Below are 18,283 nucleotides of genomic sequence, written 5' to 3'. Positions count from 1 at the left end.
AAAGAAATGTGAATAGAACCGAAGTCTGTAATAAAATATTGCTTTCTCTTTTTCCCAGCCTCCATCAAGGGAGATCTACAAGTTGCCTGGGGTTCAATGCTATAGAAAGTTCCAAGGTTTGTGGCTTGAATTGTTCTAAAGAAGCTGAAATAATTGAAGAGAAGTAGAGGCCAGCTGTTTTTGAGGATCCTGCTCCACAGAGAATGCTCTGCCCCTGTTGATGTAAGTAGATCCAGTCACCGAGGCTCTGTTACCACATGAGATTGGGAGTGGTGTGGCTCACATTGAATCCCCCCACTTATCCTGCCTGGTGTCACAGGGAAAGTTGAACACTTGGTTTCTGTGCCTAGGGGTGCTATCAGATGAGGAGACAATGTATTTGACTATATAGGAAATCTGATATGGACTGTCAATTAACTCATTTTCACTTCCATTGATTTGGTCGTGACCAGCCCTAGATTAGAGGGCAGTTCTGGAGTGTCCTGGCCTAGAGTGTCTTCCTCAGTTTTGAGTGAGCCAGGGTATCTGGCCTCTTTCTGGGACTTCTCTGTCCTTACAGGACCCACTGGAAATCTCTAGGGTTCCTGCGTCAATTCATGTTTTCTAATATTAAAATTTGTTTTTATTTTTAACAATCATTTTATAAGTTGTTTTCTTCTAGGAATAATTTGAGGTGATTTAGAGTAAAACAATACTTAATAGAAGCACTACAACCGGGATAATAGTACAAGAGTCCTGTAATTATGTTTTGGGGAAATTAAATGTAAGAAAACCTAGCCCAGGGATACTGATTGCAGATTTGTACCACGCTTAGCTGTGACTCAAGGCAAAAAGAGAAGCATGCTATATTGCAGAACTTTTATTAGGAAACTATTTCCACATATCAAGGTGGTCTGCTACAGGTGAATTTTGGTCTGAATGGGACTTCTCGGTTCATCCTTTGGCAGGCTCAAATCCCACCGAGGATCTAGAACTGTAGCAATTTCTAGATTGCATCTGAGACCTTCCCAGCCTGGAGCTCCATATCTCCTTCATGCCTGTGCCTCTAGCATCTAGCACAGGGTCTGACACATGGAGGATGCTCAGTGAGAGCCCTCAGATTCAACTTGGGCTTTACTGTATTCTGCATAGCTTCTGGAATGTGTGCTGAATGAATGAATGATTGAGTAAATAATGTGAATGATTATTGGGATAAGGGTGGGGCTAAAGTAGTATTTTCTTACATTCCCCAGAAGATTTCTTCTCCCTGTCAAGATGCTTATTGGATTATCCCCTCCTCTCTGTTTATTATCTAGGGAATGCCTCATTGCTCTTTAGTTTCCTGGTGGTAATAATTCACTTCATAGTTTAATATCTTAGATTTTCTTCTTCCCACAGATTGCCTTGAAATTTGCCTTTTCTTCCTCCCTCACTTTCTTCCTTCCTCTTTCTTTTCCTCCCTTTTTTCCTTCCTTATGATAGACTCTTGGTATGGGAGAGTTAAGAGGTCTTAACTTGAGCCTTCACAGTGTATATTTTAGAATGAATAATTCATTGCTATGCTTCACCACCAACCAGAAATTATTATAGTGTTTCTCTATTACCTGAGATTTTTCAAACATTATTTATCTATCATTTGTTCTGCTTTACCTTTCAGAAACTATCACTGTGGTCTTTTCTTCCCCTGCCATTGGATTTTTTTTTTTTTTTTTTTAACAGGGTCTTGCTCTGTCTGTCACCTAGGCTGGAGTGTAGCAGTGTGATCTTGTGCAATCTTGGCTCACTGCAACCTCTGCCTCCAGGCTCAAGTGATCTTCCCACCTCAGCCTCCCAAGTAGCTGGAAATACAGGTGTACGCCACCACTTTGTATTTTTTGTGGAGATGGGGGTCTCACTATGTTGTCCAGGCTGGTCTTGAATTCCTGAGCTCAAGCAATCCTACCACCATGGCCTCCTAAAGTGCTCGGATTACAGGCATGAGCCACCATGCCTGGCCACCAATCTTAAACAGTGATTTCCATAAATTATTATTTCAATATTCAAGGCATGTGCTATATATAGCCTTGTCCTATGAAGCCTGATTTCGGTGCCCTCCTCCAACCCCACTGTCATATTATCCCTAGAGCTATCTCACATACCTTGGCTCCTCCAGGAAGAGTCCTTCTGGTCATCAATTCAGGCTCATTCTCTTTCTGGGAATGATCAGACTGAATATTTCAATCTGTTTAGAGATTTACTAAGTTTTAGTTTCTTGTGTTTCTTATTAATAGGGAGACCAAATAATTCAGCATCCAATCTGGAGAACTAGTGAGGACAGGAGAAGTTATTAATAGGTAATCTGGAACATAAGGCATACTCTGGATGGGTGTGGCCACCTACTTTTCAAAGATATTGCCTCTTTAATAGGTACTGAGAGCAGAAGGGTAACAACAGCCTTTGGAGATTGAACTCCTGAGTTCTGTTCAGTTGTCTGGGGCTAGGGAACTCTGACACAGATTTTGTAGCACTGAGTATTTCTAACAAGCTGTGGGGGGCCTGTCTCCTAGTGGATGTTAGAGTTCCCAGAGGGAGAAGTCAAGACCACTGCAGCACCGATGGCCCTGTGCTTATGAGATCCAGTGGTGGTACCCCCAGTCAGTCTTCCTCCACCCTCTCCTTCCGCTTTTCCCTTTTCCTCCCCTTCTTCCCTTGCCCTCCCCACTCCCCAATCTGCTCCCTTCTCTTTTGGATCCTTATTCTCTCCCTCTCCCTTCCACCCCCTCCTCCGTCTGTCTCCCTCCTTTTCTGTATTCTCTTTCCATCGCCTTCTCTTTCACTATTTTCTTCTCTCCCTTTGCCATTCACACTGTCTTCCTTTCCTTCTCTCTTCTAAAATGGCTCTTCCAAAATCATTGGAGGGCAGCTCAAAAGAGCAACTCTGCCAACATTAATTTCTCCTTGAAAGGGAAAAGCCTGCATTTCCAATTATGACTTAGTCTTCCTTCATTAGTTAGAAACTGTCTTTTTCCCACAGCAAGTGGCCTAGGAATGGTGTGTTTCTCGCAAGTCTCTGGTTGGAGGTTCTGGTTTTATGTATTCTGCTGTGCACACTTTCCAGGGCATGAAGACAGGGCAGCCTGGGGCATTGCAGGTGGGAGTGGCAGTGAGGATGATGGTCTGGCTGTGATAGGACACACCTGGAAATGTCTGCTTGTCACAGAATGGATTACAGCTGAAGTAAACAAAACTCTGTGATCATGTTGCTGCATAAACCCCAACGTCTGAAATTTGGGATGATGGCTGTGCCAGGATTATTTTAGAAAGACAAACTCAGGATCAGTGTTCAACTAACCAGAGAATCTATAGCTGCTGTGGATGTCCCTCCACCAGAGAGGGAGAGAACGTAGCAGAAACTGAGGAGAGAAGCTCTTCAGGCCACTCAACGGCTCACGTCCGTAGTCCCAGCACTTTGGGATGCCGAGGAGGGAGGCTCACTTGAGCCAGGTTGGAGAGCAGCCTCGGCAATGTCGCAAGACCTTGTCTGTACAAAACAAAAACAAAAACAAAACAAAAACAAAAACAAAAGCCAGGTGTGATGGTGCCTGCCTGTGGTTCCAGCTACTGGGGAGGCTGAGGCGGAAGAATTTTTTGAGCCTGGGAGGTCGAGGCATGGTAAGCCCTGTTCACATCGCTGCACTCCAGCCCGGGTGATAGAATGAGACCTTGTCTCAATAACAAATAAATAAATTAAATTAATAAATAAATAAATAAGTAAAAGTTCTTCGAAGAGGAATGGAGGGGAGGAACCAAGGGCTGAACATGGACAATTCTAGGCAAACAGGGCTCCAGAAACCTTCTGAAAAGCATAAGCTGAGAGCAGACTTCCGTAACATGAAGAAAGAACTAGGGAGGAGGGGAGCAGTCTAGAGAATAACATGCTCTTATTTGTTCATGGGATTCATAAACTGTGGACAATATTTTTATTTACCAAAAAGATAACAAAGTTTATTGAGTACCTGTAATGTGTAAGGGACTCTGGAAGTAGTCTGAAGGGATACAAATATAAATAAGAGAGAATTCCAGCCTCGGTTTCTCATGGGCATGGGCTAATAGGAAAGGAAAGGAACACAAAAGAGAATTACACTAAAGGGAGGCGAGCATGAGTCAGGACCATGACAAATGGTTGAGGGAAGGAAAGAACACTTGTAGCTGGGATGTTTAAGGAACACGTGCTTTGAATATAGAGGGTGTGGAGCTTGAGCCAAGCCTTGGGGGCTAGGAAGGAATTTGATATGCAGAAGGGAAGATGTGGGTCATTATCGTTGGAGCTGACCTAGGCAGCTGTGATCTGGTGAACAAGTACTGTGCTGGGCATGTGGAGTGGAGGGGAGGGAGGAAATGGCTGTCTACTTGGGGCAGAGGATTGGGTTGAGGAGCGGTGGAAGGTAACACTGGAAAGGAGGACAATTGCCAGACTGTGAAGAGCCCTGACTGTTGGCTGGGCTAAGACATCTGGACAGTCTGGACACCATGTTAGGGATTCAGCACGTGCATTTTATGTGCTCTAGCGGGGAAGGATGACTTTACTGTTAGAGATGCTCATTTCTGATGTCCCTCTTGCTGAGTGTGAGTGCAGTCCTGAATCAGATATAAGGTGTCATGACAATAAACCATTTGGAAAATGTAAAAAAAATGTATGCATGAAGCACTTGAAACAAGCATTTTCTAAGGTCTCAATTTCTTGTTTTTGCTTTGATCATTATAGCTTATAAGAGTAGATTTCAGGGTTAGCCACAAACTCTATTGCTGTCAGAGCAGATTTGGGCTGCTAGGTAGAATCTTATTTTCATTGTTTTGATTCTCATTTCTTTGTAATTTTTTGTATTATACTACATATTTTAGCCCCAAATTGTGGGCTGCAGGAACAATGTTGTTAAGTATTTTTGGCTGGCAGTGTTCACTAAATTGCTTCCTGAGCCTGAACTTGCTCAAACTTCCTGTTTTTTAGGGCACAGAACTCCTGGTTTCTCCATTTATGATGGATGAGAGGGGTTTGGAGTCTCTTTTCTAGACTTTCATAGCATGTTTCAGGATTTCCCACTGATATCTAATTGTCTTATAAGAGACATTACCTTTTTTTCCGGACTCAAAAAACCATGATCCCTTCTAGGTAAGGTCTGAGTCTCTGTCAAACATTTTCACTTTTGCGTAACATTTAGCATAGTATTTATCAGGCATTACTTTATTTGAGGGTAGAGGAGGTAGGTGGCGGTGGGCAGTTGGGACCCCCCACCCCGTGCTTATGTTCTGGTCCAGTATTAAGTCGTGTAGAGAATGGTCTAAAATAGATCTGTGCTATCTGAAATATTATCTAGTGAGAGCATTGGCATCATCAAAGAGCTTGTTAAAAATGCAGGATCTAAGCTGGGCGTGGTGGCTCACGCCTGTAATCCCAGCACTTTGGGAGGCCGAGGCAGGTGGATCACGAGGTCAGGAGATCGAGACCATCCTGGCTAACACGGTGAAACCCTGTCTCTACTAAACATATAAAAAAAATTAGCCGGGCATGGTGGCGGGCGCCTGTAGTCCCAGCTACTCGGGAGGCTGAGGCAGGAGAATGGCATGAACCCGGGAGGTGGAGGTTGCAGTGAACCGAGATCGCGCCACTGCCCTCCAGCCTGGGCAACAGAGTGAGACTCCGTCTCAAAAAAAAAAAAAAAAAAAAAAAAAAAAGCAGGATCTAAGACCTCAGACTAAATCAGAATCTGTGTAATTTGACCGTCCTTTGAGACTTGCTGGTCTCCAGATGTAATGTATACACATCACCTAGGGATCACGTTAAATGCAAGTTCTGGCACTCAGTTGCTTTGGTAATGATACAACAACCAGGCCTTGAAGTTTTCTCGCTTCAAAGCAACTTCCTATCTAGAGATGTCACTGGACACCTTCCCTCCTGAGAGTGACACTCCTGCACAGAACAGATGGTTTATGACAGGAGTTGAAAAACTGTGGCCTGCTGGTGATACCCAGCCTGCCACCTCTTTTTGCAAATAAAGTTTTATTAGATCACAGTGACACTCATGTATTTACATATTGTCTATGGCCTCTTTTGTGCTGTATTGACTGAGTTGCATAGTTGTAAAAGAGACCGTATGACCCACAAAGCCAAAAGTATTTACTATCTGGGACTTTATAGAAAACAGTTTGCTGACCCTAGCTTATGTGAGTGACCCTAAATATTTCCTTAAAGGAATCAAATAGCTATACTCTCTTGCCCCATTGGCAAACTTTCCAAGCCCATCTGAATCCATGGCTATTCATGGAGAAGCTGAACCATAAACCGTAATTCCCAAGCGACCCACAAAGGGTCTTGAGCCTAAAATTGGTCTAGATAATGGTACCACAGCACCTGTGACTTTCCAAAATCCATTTAATATGTCTCTCCTCAAAGAAATGGTTGTAATTTTTGTAATTTTATTGAGCTGACTCCCTCCTCCACAAATTGATTTCATTAATTGTTCAACACAAGTTTGACTTTTCCCAAGAATTGGAATCAAAAGGAAATTCTGAGTAAAAATATATTTGGGACCAAGGAAATAAAAAGACTTGTACAAGTTGGTTATAATACACATTTTACTCCTAAAAAGGTAGCGTTGGTTTCGGCCTCACTCTGGGCTATTCACTGGGCAGGCTGTGTGGGCTTGGAGTCATTCTTCTAATTCTCTTAGAGAATCCCACCACCTGTCTCTTATTTGGGTTTTTGAATTGTGAAATGATGGCACACACAAGCTCCAAGAATAGCTGTGTGTGTACGCCAAGCATACAGAGACAGAAGGCAGAGACTTAGGCCAAGGATCAGGAAATACAGAAGAGAAGCTGGCATGGAGGCATCTGCTCCACAAATACAGTGAAGTCGGAGGTTGTAGGAGGAGGGAGGTGGGACCCATGTAATCACTAGAGGATGTGAGCACTCTGCTCTGCTCTGCAAATCTTGGAGATCTTGGTTTTCTTTCCAGAACCAAATTTCAGAGGAGGTGGGTGTAGGAGAATTGAGATTCTTTTTCCTCATCCAGAGTTATCTGGGGCCAGGGAGGTTTAGGGTGAGATTCTGTGGGCATCTTTGCTGTAGCTCCAGAAGCTTTATTCTGACTTAGTTCCTTTTCCCTTTGTCTGGACTGTAGTTCCTTTTCCCTTTGTCTGAATAGTCCAGGACACTAAAAGGGTTTGTGAAGAGGCTGGGTAGACATAAGTGGAGAGTCTTCTCCTTAATTCTAGAGTCTACCTTGACTTCAACCAATTAGAGATTGTAGGAGTGAATTAGATCTCCTTATGTTAAACCCTGTTTCTGGCAAGCCCTCCTGAAATTCCCTAAGATGCAGAGCTGATTAGCTCACCCGGTCAGAACGTGAAGGTTTTAAAGCCAAAGTTACTATTTGGGCTGATATTTTAGACTTTCTCTTCGTTGGAAGAAGCATAATGTATTCATTCATTCATTCATTCATTCACTCAGTGAATATCCATTGAAAACCTATTGTGTAACAGGATGTGAGGAAAAACATGAACTGGAGAGTCAGACCCATCTGAGTTCAAATTCTAGTTTCTTGATCTGTGAGCTAACTAACACCTCATTCAAGTTTCCATCCAGGTGACATAACCACCCCAGCTTCCTTCCCTGATTCTGCAGGTTAGGTTGGACATTTACTTCTCTGCTTTTGCAGCAACTTCTTTTTTTTTAATCTTCATTTATTTTATTTTATTTTATTTTTATTATACTTTAAGTTTTAGGGTACATGTGCACAACATGCAGGTTTGTTACACATGTATACATGTGCCATGTTGGTGTGCTGCACCCATTAACTCATCATTTACATTAGGTATATCTCCTAATGCTATCCCTCCCCTCTCTCCCCATCCCACAACAGGCCCCGGTGTGTGATGTTCCCCTTCCTGTGTCCAAGTGTTCTCATTGTTCATTTCTCACGTATGAGTGAGAACATGCGGTGTTTGTTTTTCTGTTCTTGCGATAGTTTGCTGAGAATGATGGTTTCCAGCTTTTCGTAGCAACTTCTACATTGTCTGTTCTCATACCACATTATGTGGAAATTATCCGTTTGGAGTCTGTCTCTCTCTCCAGATTGTAAAGTCATTGATAGAAAAGAGCTTCATTTCACATACTTTTTACCCTTAGTGCCTGACATATATTAGAAATTAGACATATGTTTATTGCACTGAAAAGAACCTAGTTGTGTGGCTTAATTTCCCTAAAGCATATGTCTCTTATCTGTAAAATGAAGGTGATAAAAACGTGCCTTGTGAGTTTTTTGTGAAGATTATATCAGATAATGTTTGAATTAGTATTTTATAAATATGAAGTGCTTGCAAATAGTAATAGTTGTTCTAATATCTGGATTGATTGGGATTCAGTAGAAAGCAAGTAGAAGAGAATCAAGAAAATATGTGGAGATGTCCTAGTCCACTTTTTCTAAACTAAATGACTGAACAAGGGGGATCTGGAGACTTCAGCTTCTGAGTTTTGGTGTGTGGGGTTGACACAGGACAGAGGACCCTTTCCAGCAAGCTCTATGTCTCTGCCACTAGATTATATACTCATAACAGTGGGGAGAGGTTTTATTAATTTATTTGCCCCTTTATTCACCCTAAGCACAACTAAGAAAGTGAATATGTAATAATTGGATTTCAATGGGCATTGCAAGGCCAAAGTCTCCTGCTCCCGCAAATCTCCCAGTATCCCTGGCCTGTATGTGTCTTGTCTTGAGAACCTGAATAATGGAACTGTTAGATTGAAAACATAGATTGGGGAGAAGAGAGTGAGTTGAGTTTGAAAAATATTGAGTGTGACATCTGGCAGTCAAATACTCAGCGCTGAGTCATTTCACTTTTCATGTGTCTGTTTTAGCTCACAAACTAGACATGGAGATCATTGTACAGATTCCATAGTGCTTAATGCTCTGGCTACCCATTAAAAAACTTATAGAGCTTGCTGGAGGGGGTCCCCTATCTCGTGTCAACTCAATAAATAAATATTTATGGATTCTCTGCAAAATATTGGAATTTCTTTCACATGTAAGTAACAAAGAACTGCTGCAGATGTTTCAGCAGAGTTGTAAAATGATATGAATTTTGCTGTGAGAAAACTTGATCTTGCTGTAATGTATGAAAAAGACTAGAAGGGAAAGAAATTGGGGGTGGAGAGGCTTGTTAGGAGGGCCAAGATAAGAGCAAGTGGGCCGTGAAGGAGGCTGTGGCAGCACCATGCCAAGCAGATTAGAGTGGAGGGGACTCGACTACCCAAGAGGCTGGGGACTCAGCTTTCTCCCTAGTATTAGTCCTAGAAAAGTCTCCCTGCTCTGGGAAGACCAATGTCTAGCCTTATGTGGCTTCGGAACAAAAGCCGGTGATTGCATCCAAGGGAAGATAATGAGAAACACACAGGCCATGAAAATCAGGAAAGCACCATTAATCTTTTTGTTGCAAAACTTCACTTTTCAAAGTTCTGGGGAAGGGTGTGGAAGCCTCAGCACGTGAACTTGAGCCCTGTACTCGGAAATGCAAAATGGAAACCCCCTAATAAATCACAGAACTGAAAATATCAAGAGTCTGAGAGGCTGGGGGAGGACAGGAGTGAGAAAAGGAAGGGTGCTGGAGTACTGATCAGAAGACAGGAGAAAGCAACAGTGTAAAATGCGGAGAAGGGCTTAGTAGACATTCAATTTAATCTAGACTTTTATTTTGCTACAAACTAATTTTATGAAGACTTTTTTGCCCAAATATTAAATATTTACTAATTAAAGAAAAGATATTAAAACAGGAAAAACTACTTTCATTCAATAAAAACTCTAGTAATTCTTCCTAACTCCAGAATTGTGTGTATATTTTTTTACCTATTAAATAATCAGAAATAGAAACCAATTAGACAAGATATGTGAATATCCTTAAAAATTTTCCGTAATATTTGACTTAGGAACTTTAGTTTTATGAATGTACTCTAAGGAATACCCTGAAAAGGACAAAATCTATACACAAAGATTATACACAAATTTATTATAGAATTATGTATAAAAAACCCTAAATGACCAGCCTTGAGTGTATGGTTAAATATGTAAGTTATAAGCCTTTGAAATAATGAGTTTTGAGAGTTTTAGGTAACAGAAGAAGGTGTCTATGATATTATATTAAATCAAGATAAAAGTCACAATGTAATATAAAGATATACAATCAAGGATGTAAAAGTGCATGGAAAAAAACTCTAATGAAAATATGCCAAAATGTTAACTATGATTGCTTTTAGATAAGGGGATTATGGGACCATTTTGTTTCCTTATGCAATTGAAAAGTCATAAATGAGCATGCATTACTTTTTCATCAGAAAAAGAAATGAGTTACATCATTTTTAAAGGGAAGATATTGTGAAGGAATATTTGTTGAGAGGATGCATAAAAAATCTGGGTAATTTCCTTATTTCCCTGGGATTCTGAGAATTTTTTTACTCTTGGGAATATCCTTCCTTGCTCCTAGTTAAATTATTTTCATATGTTAGTCTTGTTCCTGGGGATAAAATGGTAAGTTTGCTATTTTAGCTCTGCTCGAACATGTGGAGTAATTCTCTGTTACATATACAGAAAACAAGGTCTTAACTCCTTGGTTTGATATTCAAGGTCTTTCAGAGTTAAATCCTGATTGATCTTCCCAATTTCACTTCCCTTAGTTTCCTACATATATTTTCTACACAAATCAAAAACCTTTTCAGACTTCCTATTTCTTGTTCGTGTCCATAATCTCCCCTTTCTGAAACTCTACTTGTTCATGGGGACAGAATGTTCACAGAGCATGCATTAAACATCATAAAGTGGACTGGGAGCCTCTTTTAACATACGCAGTCTGGTACTGCTGTGCTGTGTGATTTTGACAAGGCAGTTAGTTCACCCTCTAGATCTCAGATGGAACACCTGTAAAACAAAGGATTATATAGTAGATGGTTGCCAATGTTCCTTGCAGCACTACAGCTGAGTGAACCTTGTTCCCTCATGGCCCTAGGTGTGCTCATTCATCTGCCTGCACCTTGTCTCAGGTTCCCACTGCATCTTAAGTGGCCCCTGCCTACCCCACTATCAAATTCAACCCTTCCTAGCTCATGTCCTATTTCCTTTATAATGCTGTCCTCAGTGATTCTGATTAACAGGGACTTGCATGTATGATTTTTTTTTTGCCACTCATACATGCTGCCTTTTATCAAAACTATGGCACATGCCAAAGATATAACAGATAATATCATTTGAATAAGAAGTCAACTCGATGGGGAGAAAAAACCTACTTAAGTAAGCTTTAGAGATAAAGGTGCACACTTCTCTAAATCCTTTGTTTATGGTCTGTTAATCAATAAAGTCCAATCTGTGATCCCCAGATACATAAGAGGAGAAAGATATATAGATTATTTATGATATTTCTGAAAAGCCTAAGAAAAATCACACACAGGCCCACAGTAAGTCTATGTTTCTTTATTTTGAGTTAGAGGATTTTTTTTTTCATTTTTAGCCAGTGTAAATTGGTTTAAACTTCATCTCTTGAATGACTCCTAACATGACAGAGCCCTTTCCTTCCTTCAAATTTCTACAAATGCATTGCTCCCCTTTTTTCTTTTCACTACCCATATGTCCATGTTGGACAAAAACCATGAAGGAGGTTGAGAAACTGTACCAAAATGCCAAGAGCATCTTTGCCATGTTTCAGCACAAAGGGCACTGTTAGAAGGAGATGATCAGGGTCATCTTCTGACTCAGCCTCACAAGAGGAGCCAGGGCAGATGGACAGTTCCCAACTGTTTACTCTCCTCTCTCTCCTCATTCTCTCTCTCGCATTCTTTTTGCTTCTGCTTTTTATTAGCAGCACAAAAGATTTTGAAGTGCTTAAGGGCAGAAAGCTTGCCTTGTTCATCTTTGCAGCTCTTGCTGGGACCAAGTATGGTGCTAAACACAGGGTAGACATTCAGTAAGTATTTGTGGAATTAATGAATGAATAAATGAAGGACAGGCGTAACTTTGATGGTAATGGGTCAGTGTGAACTCCGGAAAGAGTATGCAGAGTTATAGTCAAAGTGGATGATGGATCATTGCTCTGACTTACTAGTTATGTAATCTTGAGCAAACCCCTTTATCACTGTGGGATTAATTTCCCCAGATGTTGAAAAAATGCATGTAGGGGAAAGGGGGAGGGTTAGTGATTAAAAATGTGTACCATAAGGAGCATGTATGTAAAATCATCTGGCACATGGTGCAGCTAAAGAGCTGGCATTTATGTAGCACTTTATTTTTCCTGCATTTTTAAAAAATGTAAAACCTGAAAATCATTAAGTTATACTAACCTCAAATCTCACCACTTAAGAATTATATAAAATAAGAAATAAAATTTCTCTTCCCAGCCAACTTTTCTAATTTTCCAGAGATAACTACTTTTCTTTACATTTAGGTTTGATGTTTATCTTTCTTGATATTTTTCCAAAGTTTCATGGATATATATACACACATATATTTATAATTATTTAAGATATATGTAAACTCATAAATATATACACGTACGTATATATTCATGCAACTTTGGAGATATGTGTGTGTATATCGTCATTTTCAAAATGGAACTATTCATGTCTATCTATCTCCAAGTCAATTGTTTTTGAATGATGGCAGAAGCATTTGTTGTTTGAATATACCATATTTTGCTGCCAGTCCCCCAGTTCCAGTGTTTTGTGATTACAAATAATAATGCAAGGGTCTTCCTTGTACATCTATATCTGTAAGCTTTTGTACAGTACTTACTTTAGTAATAAGGCACTTGAACACTTATTGTTCTCTTTACTCATAACCACCACAAGAAAAAAGGACAGAAATTGTTATTCTGTGTTACAGATGAAGAAAAGGGAGGGCTCAAGGAGACAAGTGGCTTGGCCAGAGACCCACACAGATAGACTATGGCAGAGCCTGTGTTTCCCAGTGGCTTGAATTCTTGTCCAGAGCTCTTTTTGTCACACTGCAATAAAGCACAAGTCAACAGGGAACCTTTACAACCAGGCAGAGAAGCGTGGGTCAGGGAGCAGGCAGTCACATTACATTGTAGAAAAGAACAAACACATACACACAAACAAGAAACTCAAGGCCAAACACATCTAAAAGATATTATTTGGAAGAAATACACTGGTGGTGAGTGAGGGACCAGCATAAGACGAGCTGTCCTTTAACTAGTTACCACCTTTTATGCAGTGTTCTCAATATGATATTCAAATGATTAGGATGGCTTAGATTGCATAAATGTGGCAGGAGAATGACAAAGGACACCCCTGCAACCCCAACAATGACACTACTCCTCTCCCTCAAGGGAAGTGTCTAGGGAAGGTCTGTCGGCATCTGGTTAGGATTGGCCTTAATTGACACCTTCCTCAATTATCTGCAGGAAATATTAGCTGTTATTAAAATTTGCAGATGCAGTCAATTGTCAGAGTCACTGGAGACCAAGAATTATTACTCAGAGCATTGGAGAGAGGCTGGCAGGAAAGAGAACAATTCAGCCTGGAAAAATGCAAACTAATGGATAAAGCAAGGTTGGGGGAGTGGGGGAAGAACTTAGAGGGATAAGGCTAGTGGTAGGGTGAGGCAGTGAAGCACTCCCCTGGAGTACAAACTTTAAGGGGATACCAAAAACTCAGCTATCAAGATAAATAAAATTTTAATTCAATATTGAAAAATCAAGTTGACAAATGACAGCCTGTGGGCCAGCAGCCTGTTTGTAAATACAATTTTATTGGAAAGCCACTGGAAGTAAAGGTACCGTGGCAGGGGAGATCCAGGCTAATTCTTTGATGTGAAAACCCTGGTTCAGCTTGTGAATGTTAGACACATTAGACCTTAGCTTGTGATTGGTGGGAAAAATACTTCTGAAGAAAAGGAATAATGGATCTGACTGCTTTTATGGATTTCCTGGGGCTATTGTAACAAGTGATCACAAACTAGGTGGCTTAGAACAACAGAAATTGATTGTCTCACAGTTCTGGAGGCTGGAAGTCCAAGATTAAGGTGTCAGCAGGGCCATACTCCCTCTGAAGATTCTAGAGAAGCATCTTTCTTCAACATCTAATTTTTGATGGCTCTTGCAATCAGTCCAATCTCTGCCTTGATGTTTGCATACTCATTCTTGTGTATGTCTCTCTGTCTCTGTGTCCACATCTTTTTCTCCTTTCCCTTAGATCCTAGTGATTGGGTGACATCCCAGTACAGATAACTTCATTTTAACTTGAAAACATCTGCAAAGACCCTATTTTCAAATAAGGTTACATTCCTAAGGTTACCTATGAATATAACCTTAACTCTTTGGTTCCTTATTTGTAAATAGAGTCTTTCTTGGACACAATTCAACACACCACACTATTAAGTAGGTGGGGATGGGGAGAGATTTGACTTAGGTGCAGCAGAAACATTATCCATTCACAGGAATCTGGCGGCGGAGTCAGGGGCAGACTCCTGACATGATTTAAATACCTAAGAAAATATTTAAGGAAATGTACTTTAGTTCTTTTGGGGTGCAAATATTATAACCTTTGCTAATGTCACATGGTGACAAATACGTGTAGGATTTTTAAGGGTAGTTCTGATTTCAAACATGCAAACAATAGTGACTAGAAATATTTTTACTAAATTTTATATTCCTTTTGTTATTATTTTATTCTTCTCAATATAAGGCGCTTACTAAATTATTACTATAACTGAATATGACAACTTTAGATATTTTTCACAAAAATTCACCAACTGGGGAAAAATGTTGTTTGTAAAATGCAGTATTCTGATTTTTAATTTATGAAATATGTCTATAATGCTTCTGAAGCCTGTTCAAGGGCTGTGAAACAATGGAGATGATCGAATACCATTAGAATTTTAAGTAAGTTGAGATGTAAATAGGAATCAAATCTATTTTCTCCCATTTTCCAAACACATCACAGTCAAGTCCAAAAACTTGAATGTTACATAGCTTTTTGGTGAACACTTTTGTTATAGACATGCATGTGTAGGTATACTTAATTGTATCAGCAATAATAACATTAGTTATTTTAATTATTGTATCGCCAATCCTAATTACTAATCAATAAATGTATACTCATTAATTAATAATTCAATAATAATGGCTAATATTTATGAAGTGCTTATGTGCTAGACAGAAGAATTGATCCCTTTATGTGAATTATTTAATTTATGAATACAGTAATTCTTCCTTAAAATTGATATTCTGTTTATTTGGGCTTGAAATGTACTACATATTATTTTTCCTGCTTTTGGTCAGGGGTCACCAGCCCATTTAAAGAGAGACAGCTGTATCTTTCTGTAACTGGGCTACTTTCTCCATGGGTGCATTAATGTTAATAGAGAAGCATGGCCAGCAAGCGTTGCTAGCACAATGTGACGGGCCCTGCTGTGATGAACAGAGAAACTGGGAACTTTATCATTGCTGCTACATACATTATCAACTAATAATGCTTTTTAAAAATTCCTGAAAATAGTTTGCTTTCTAAAGGTTAAAAAGGTTTAAGTTCTCCCTGCAATTTTGTTTATATAGATGATTTGCTTTGTAAACATTTGTTTTTTTTTGTTTGTTTTTGAGACAGAGTCTGGCTCTGTTGCCCAGGCTGGAGTGCAGTGGCACGATCTCGGCTCACTGCAACCTCTGCCTCTTGGGTTCCAGTGATTCTCTCTCCTCAGCCTCGCCAGTAGCTGGGATTACAGGCATGTGCCACCATGCCTGGCTAATTTTTGTATTTTTAGTCGTGATGGGGCTTCACCATGTTGGCCAGGTTGGTCTGGAACTCCTGATCTTGTGATCTGCCCGCCTTGGCCTCCCAAAGTACTGGGATTACAGATGTGAGCCATTGTGCCTGCCACAGCTCTGCTTTTTAAGGCTTTGCAATTGATTGAATCAGGCTTGTTCAGGTTAGGATAATCTTCCTCATGTAAAGTCAACCCATGATGGATTTTAATCAATCTATAGAACACCTTCACAGCAACACCTAGATCAGTGTTTGAGTAACTGGGGTCTATAGCCTAGCCAAGTTGAAAGATCAGAAGAGCTGTGACAACAATGATAAAATAAACTGTTGCCCTCTAGTTTCCTCTTGGGCATTAATAATTTAGCTAAGATAAACCCAAATACTTTGGATAAGATTGACTGAATTCAGCTTTGCTGATGCCTCTGATTTCAGTTGCTTTAACCAAGGGCAAACCCCTAGTGCTTCTGTTGTCTGTTGATACCCAGAGGCTTATGTGATCTGGAAGGGTAAGTGGCTTCTCTCTGATTTGCCAGGAGTAAGTGGTTATGTTAGCTGAGGAGCCAGAACACTAATTTCAGTGATTGGACTCTGGTACAAGTGATGGGAGGCCCGAGGGTGGGGTGCTGCTTTTTCCTTTGGCCCTGATAAACATTTTATGCTTGTTATGGTGGTTGAAATGCTGTATTTAACCTTTTCTTCATGTGCCAGGAGGTTCACAGTAAATGAGGGGTGTGGTCTGTGAGGGGAAAAGTGGCTGTGGCTTGGCCTCTTTGTACCCTGTCAGCACACATGCACGCATGGTCTGTAACATGTGAACCTATCACGTGGGTACTCATTACTGAGCTGTGAGGGCTGCCCCTGAGAAGCTGGGGGCAGTGGTCGGGAGAGGAGAAGGTCATGGGGGCACAGTAGAAATGGCACTGGACTGGGAATGAGTTCCTACTGCCAACTTGTCATCAGCTCAGTTCTTCCAATCCTGTACTCACTCCTTTATTGCCCAGGACATATATTTAATGCCAGGCTAAGCACAAGGCTTCCAGGATTCAGCAGTGAACAAGACAGATGCCCTTTTGGAGCTGACTGTTGAGCAATGTTAATAAATAGCAATGATCATATCATTAGCATTTCCCAAGGGTTACCATGTCCCAAATGTGTGAGCTATGATAGAGGAAGATGGGGTTATTCTAGGTGAAGGCTGAGAAGCTTCTGGGAGGTGGTGACTAATAACTACTGCCTTTTTTACTTTGGAGTCATGTCCTTTCTGTGACTCCCCTTTCCTTCTCCTCTGTGTTCTCTCCCTTGGCCTTGTCGGGCTGCCCCTGGCTTCCGTTCTCTCTTCCTAGTCTCCTTTCTAATTAGCCTTTCTAGCCCGATCAATCAAGCTCTTTTCTGGAATCTCTAGCTGCCTGATGGACACCTCCTTGTGGAAGCCCTCAGACATCTCAAAGATACATCTGTGAAGAACTCAACTCTTCCATTGTATTCTTCCTTCCCTTTCCTGTCTCTGATAATGTTATCACAATTCGTTTTGTCATTTAGGTCAAAAACATAGTCATCTTTGACCTACCTTCCCTATCATAACTACCACTCAGTCCTACCCTGTCTATTCCCACGATGTCTTTCATCTCTCCCTCCGTTTGTTTGTCACTCTCAATGGTCAGACTGTCTTGGTCACTTTTCTGGGCAATCGCTATAGTTTCATGCTTACAGTTTCCTCTCAACTTTAGTTCATCCTCTTTAGAGCTACCAGAGCACATACTCTTGATACATCTTCTTGTGTCACTCTGTTGCTCAAAAGCTTTCAGTGAACCACTGCTGGGCTCTTCAGCCAGGTGCTTGTGTTCTAAACCTGGTTCCATCACTTACCAGCTGGGTAACTGGCAAATTATTAACCATTCTGTGCTTCTATTATTTCATCTATAAAACAATTGTGTCTGTCTCATAGAGTTGTGATGGGGATTAAAGGAGTCAACATATAAGTAGTGCTTATAAAAAAAAAGTCTGACATAATTTTGGCATTCCATTCAGGTAGATCCTCTGGCTCCTGGTCCTCTACATTTTCCCTCTTGTACCTTGACTTTTTGCTTTTCTACCTTTTGTCTGTTATATTTCTGAATAGTTTTTTGCAAAGTAGTGCACAAATTAGTGCCTGTATCTACACAAACTACATCACATGTGATGTTCTTGTCTTTCTTCATATTCTTTTAAAAACTATGTATTATATGTGTACCCACATATGCATATTTATACTAAACTAAATATATATGTATATACATATATGCGTATAGATTCATATATACTTTATTGTTTCTTAATTAACTGACCAAATGTCTTGATGATGCTTCTAAATAAGTAGTACTTAGGCAAATCTCCACCCATAATGTTGTGGTAAAAGATTAATTTTTGAAAACTGCTCAGAGAACAGCTTTCTATCACACTAGTCATTACAGTTTTAGTTTTTTCAATGTTCTGGCAGCCATTCTCATGAGGATGGACTGTGCTGAC

The 18,283-nt window shown here is 40.4% G+C and overlaps 1 protein-coding gene across 7 annotated transcripts in view; it reads left to right on the top strand.

Annotated features, from left to right (window-relative positions):
* Positions 1-18,283, top strand: part of DDR2 (discoidin domain receptor tyrosine kinase 2) — a 163,738-nt gene that overhangs the window by 31,801 nt on the left and 113,654 nt on the right. For 6 of the 7 annotated variants that reach the window (XM_074038806.1, XM_005541125.5, XM_074038798.1 and 3 more), the window contains one exon: positions 59-222. The exons of the other annotated variant lie outside the window; for it this stretch is intronic. The gene's annotated coding sequence lies outside the window, so the exon portion shown is untranslated. The remainder of the gene's footprint in view (positions 1-58; positions 223-18,283) is intronic. 7 annotated transcript variants of the gene reach the window in all.

Source organism: Macaca fascicularis, chromosome 1 (assembly GCF_037993035.2).
Source record: "Macaca fascicularis isolate 582-1 chromosome 1, T2T-MFA8v1.1".
Taxonomy (NCBI): domain Eukaryota; kingdom Metazoa; phylum Chordata; class Mammalia; order Primates; family Cercopithecidae; genus Macaca; species Macaca fascicularis.
The sequence above is the reverse complement of the archived record's forward strand: the minus strand, read 5'-3'. Positions and strand labels throughout refer to the sequence as shown.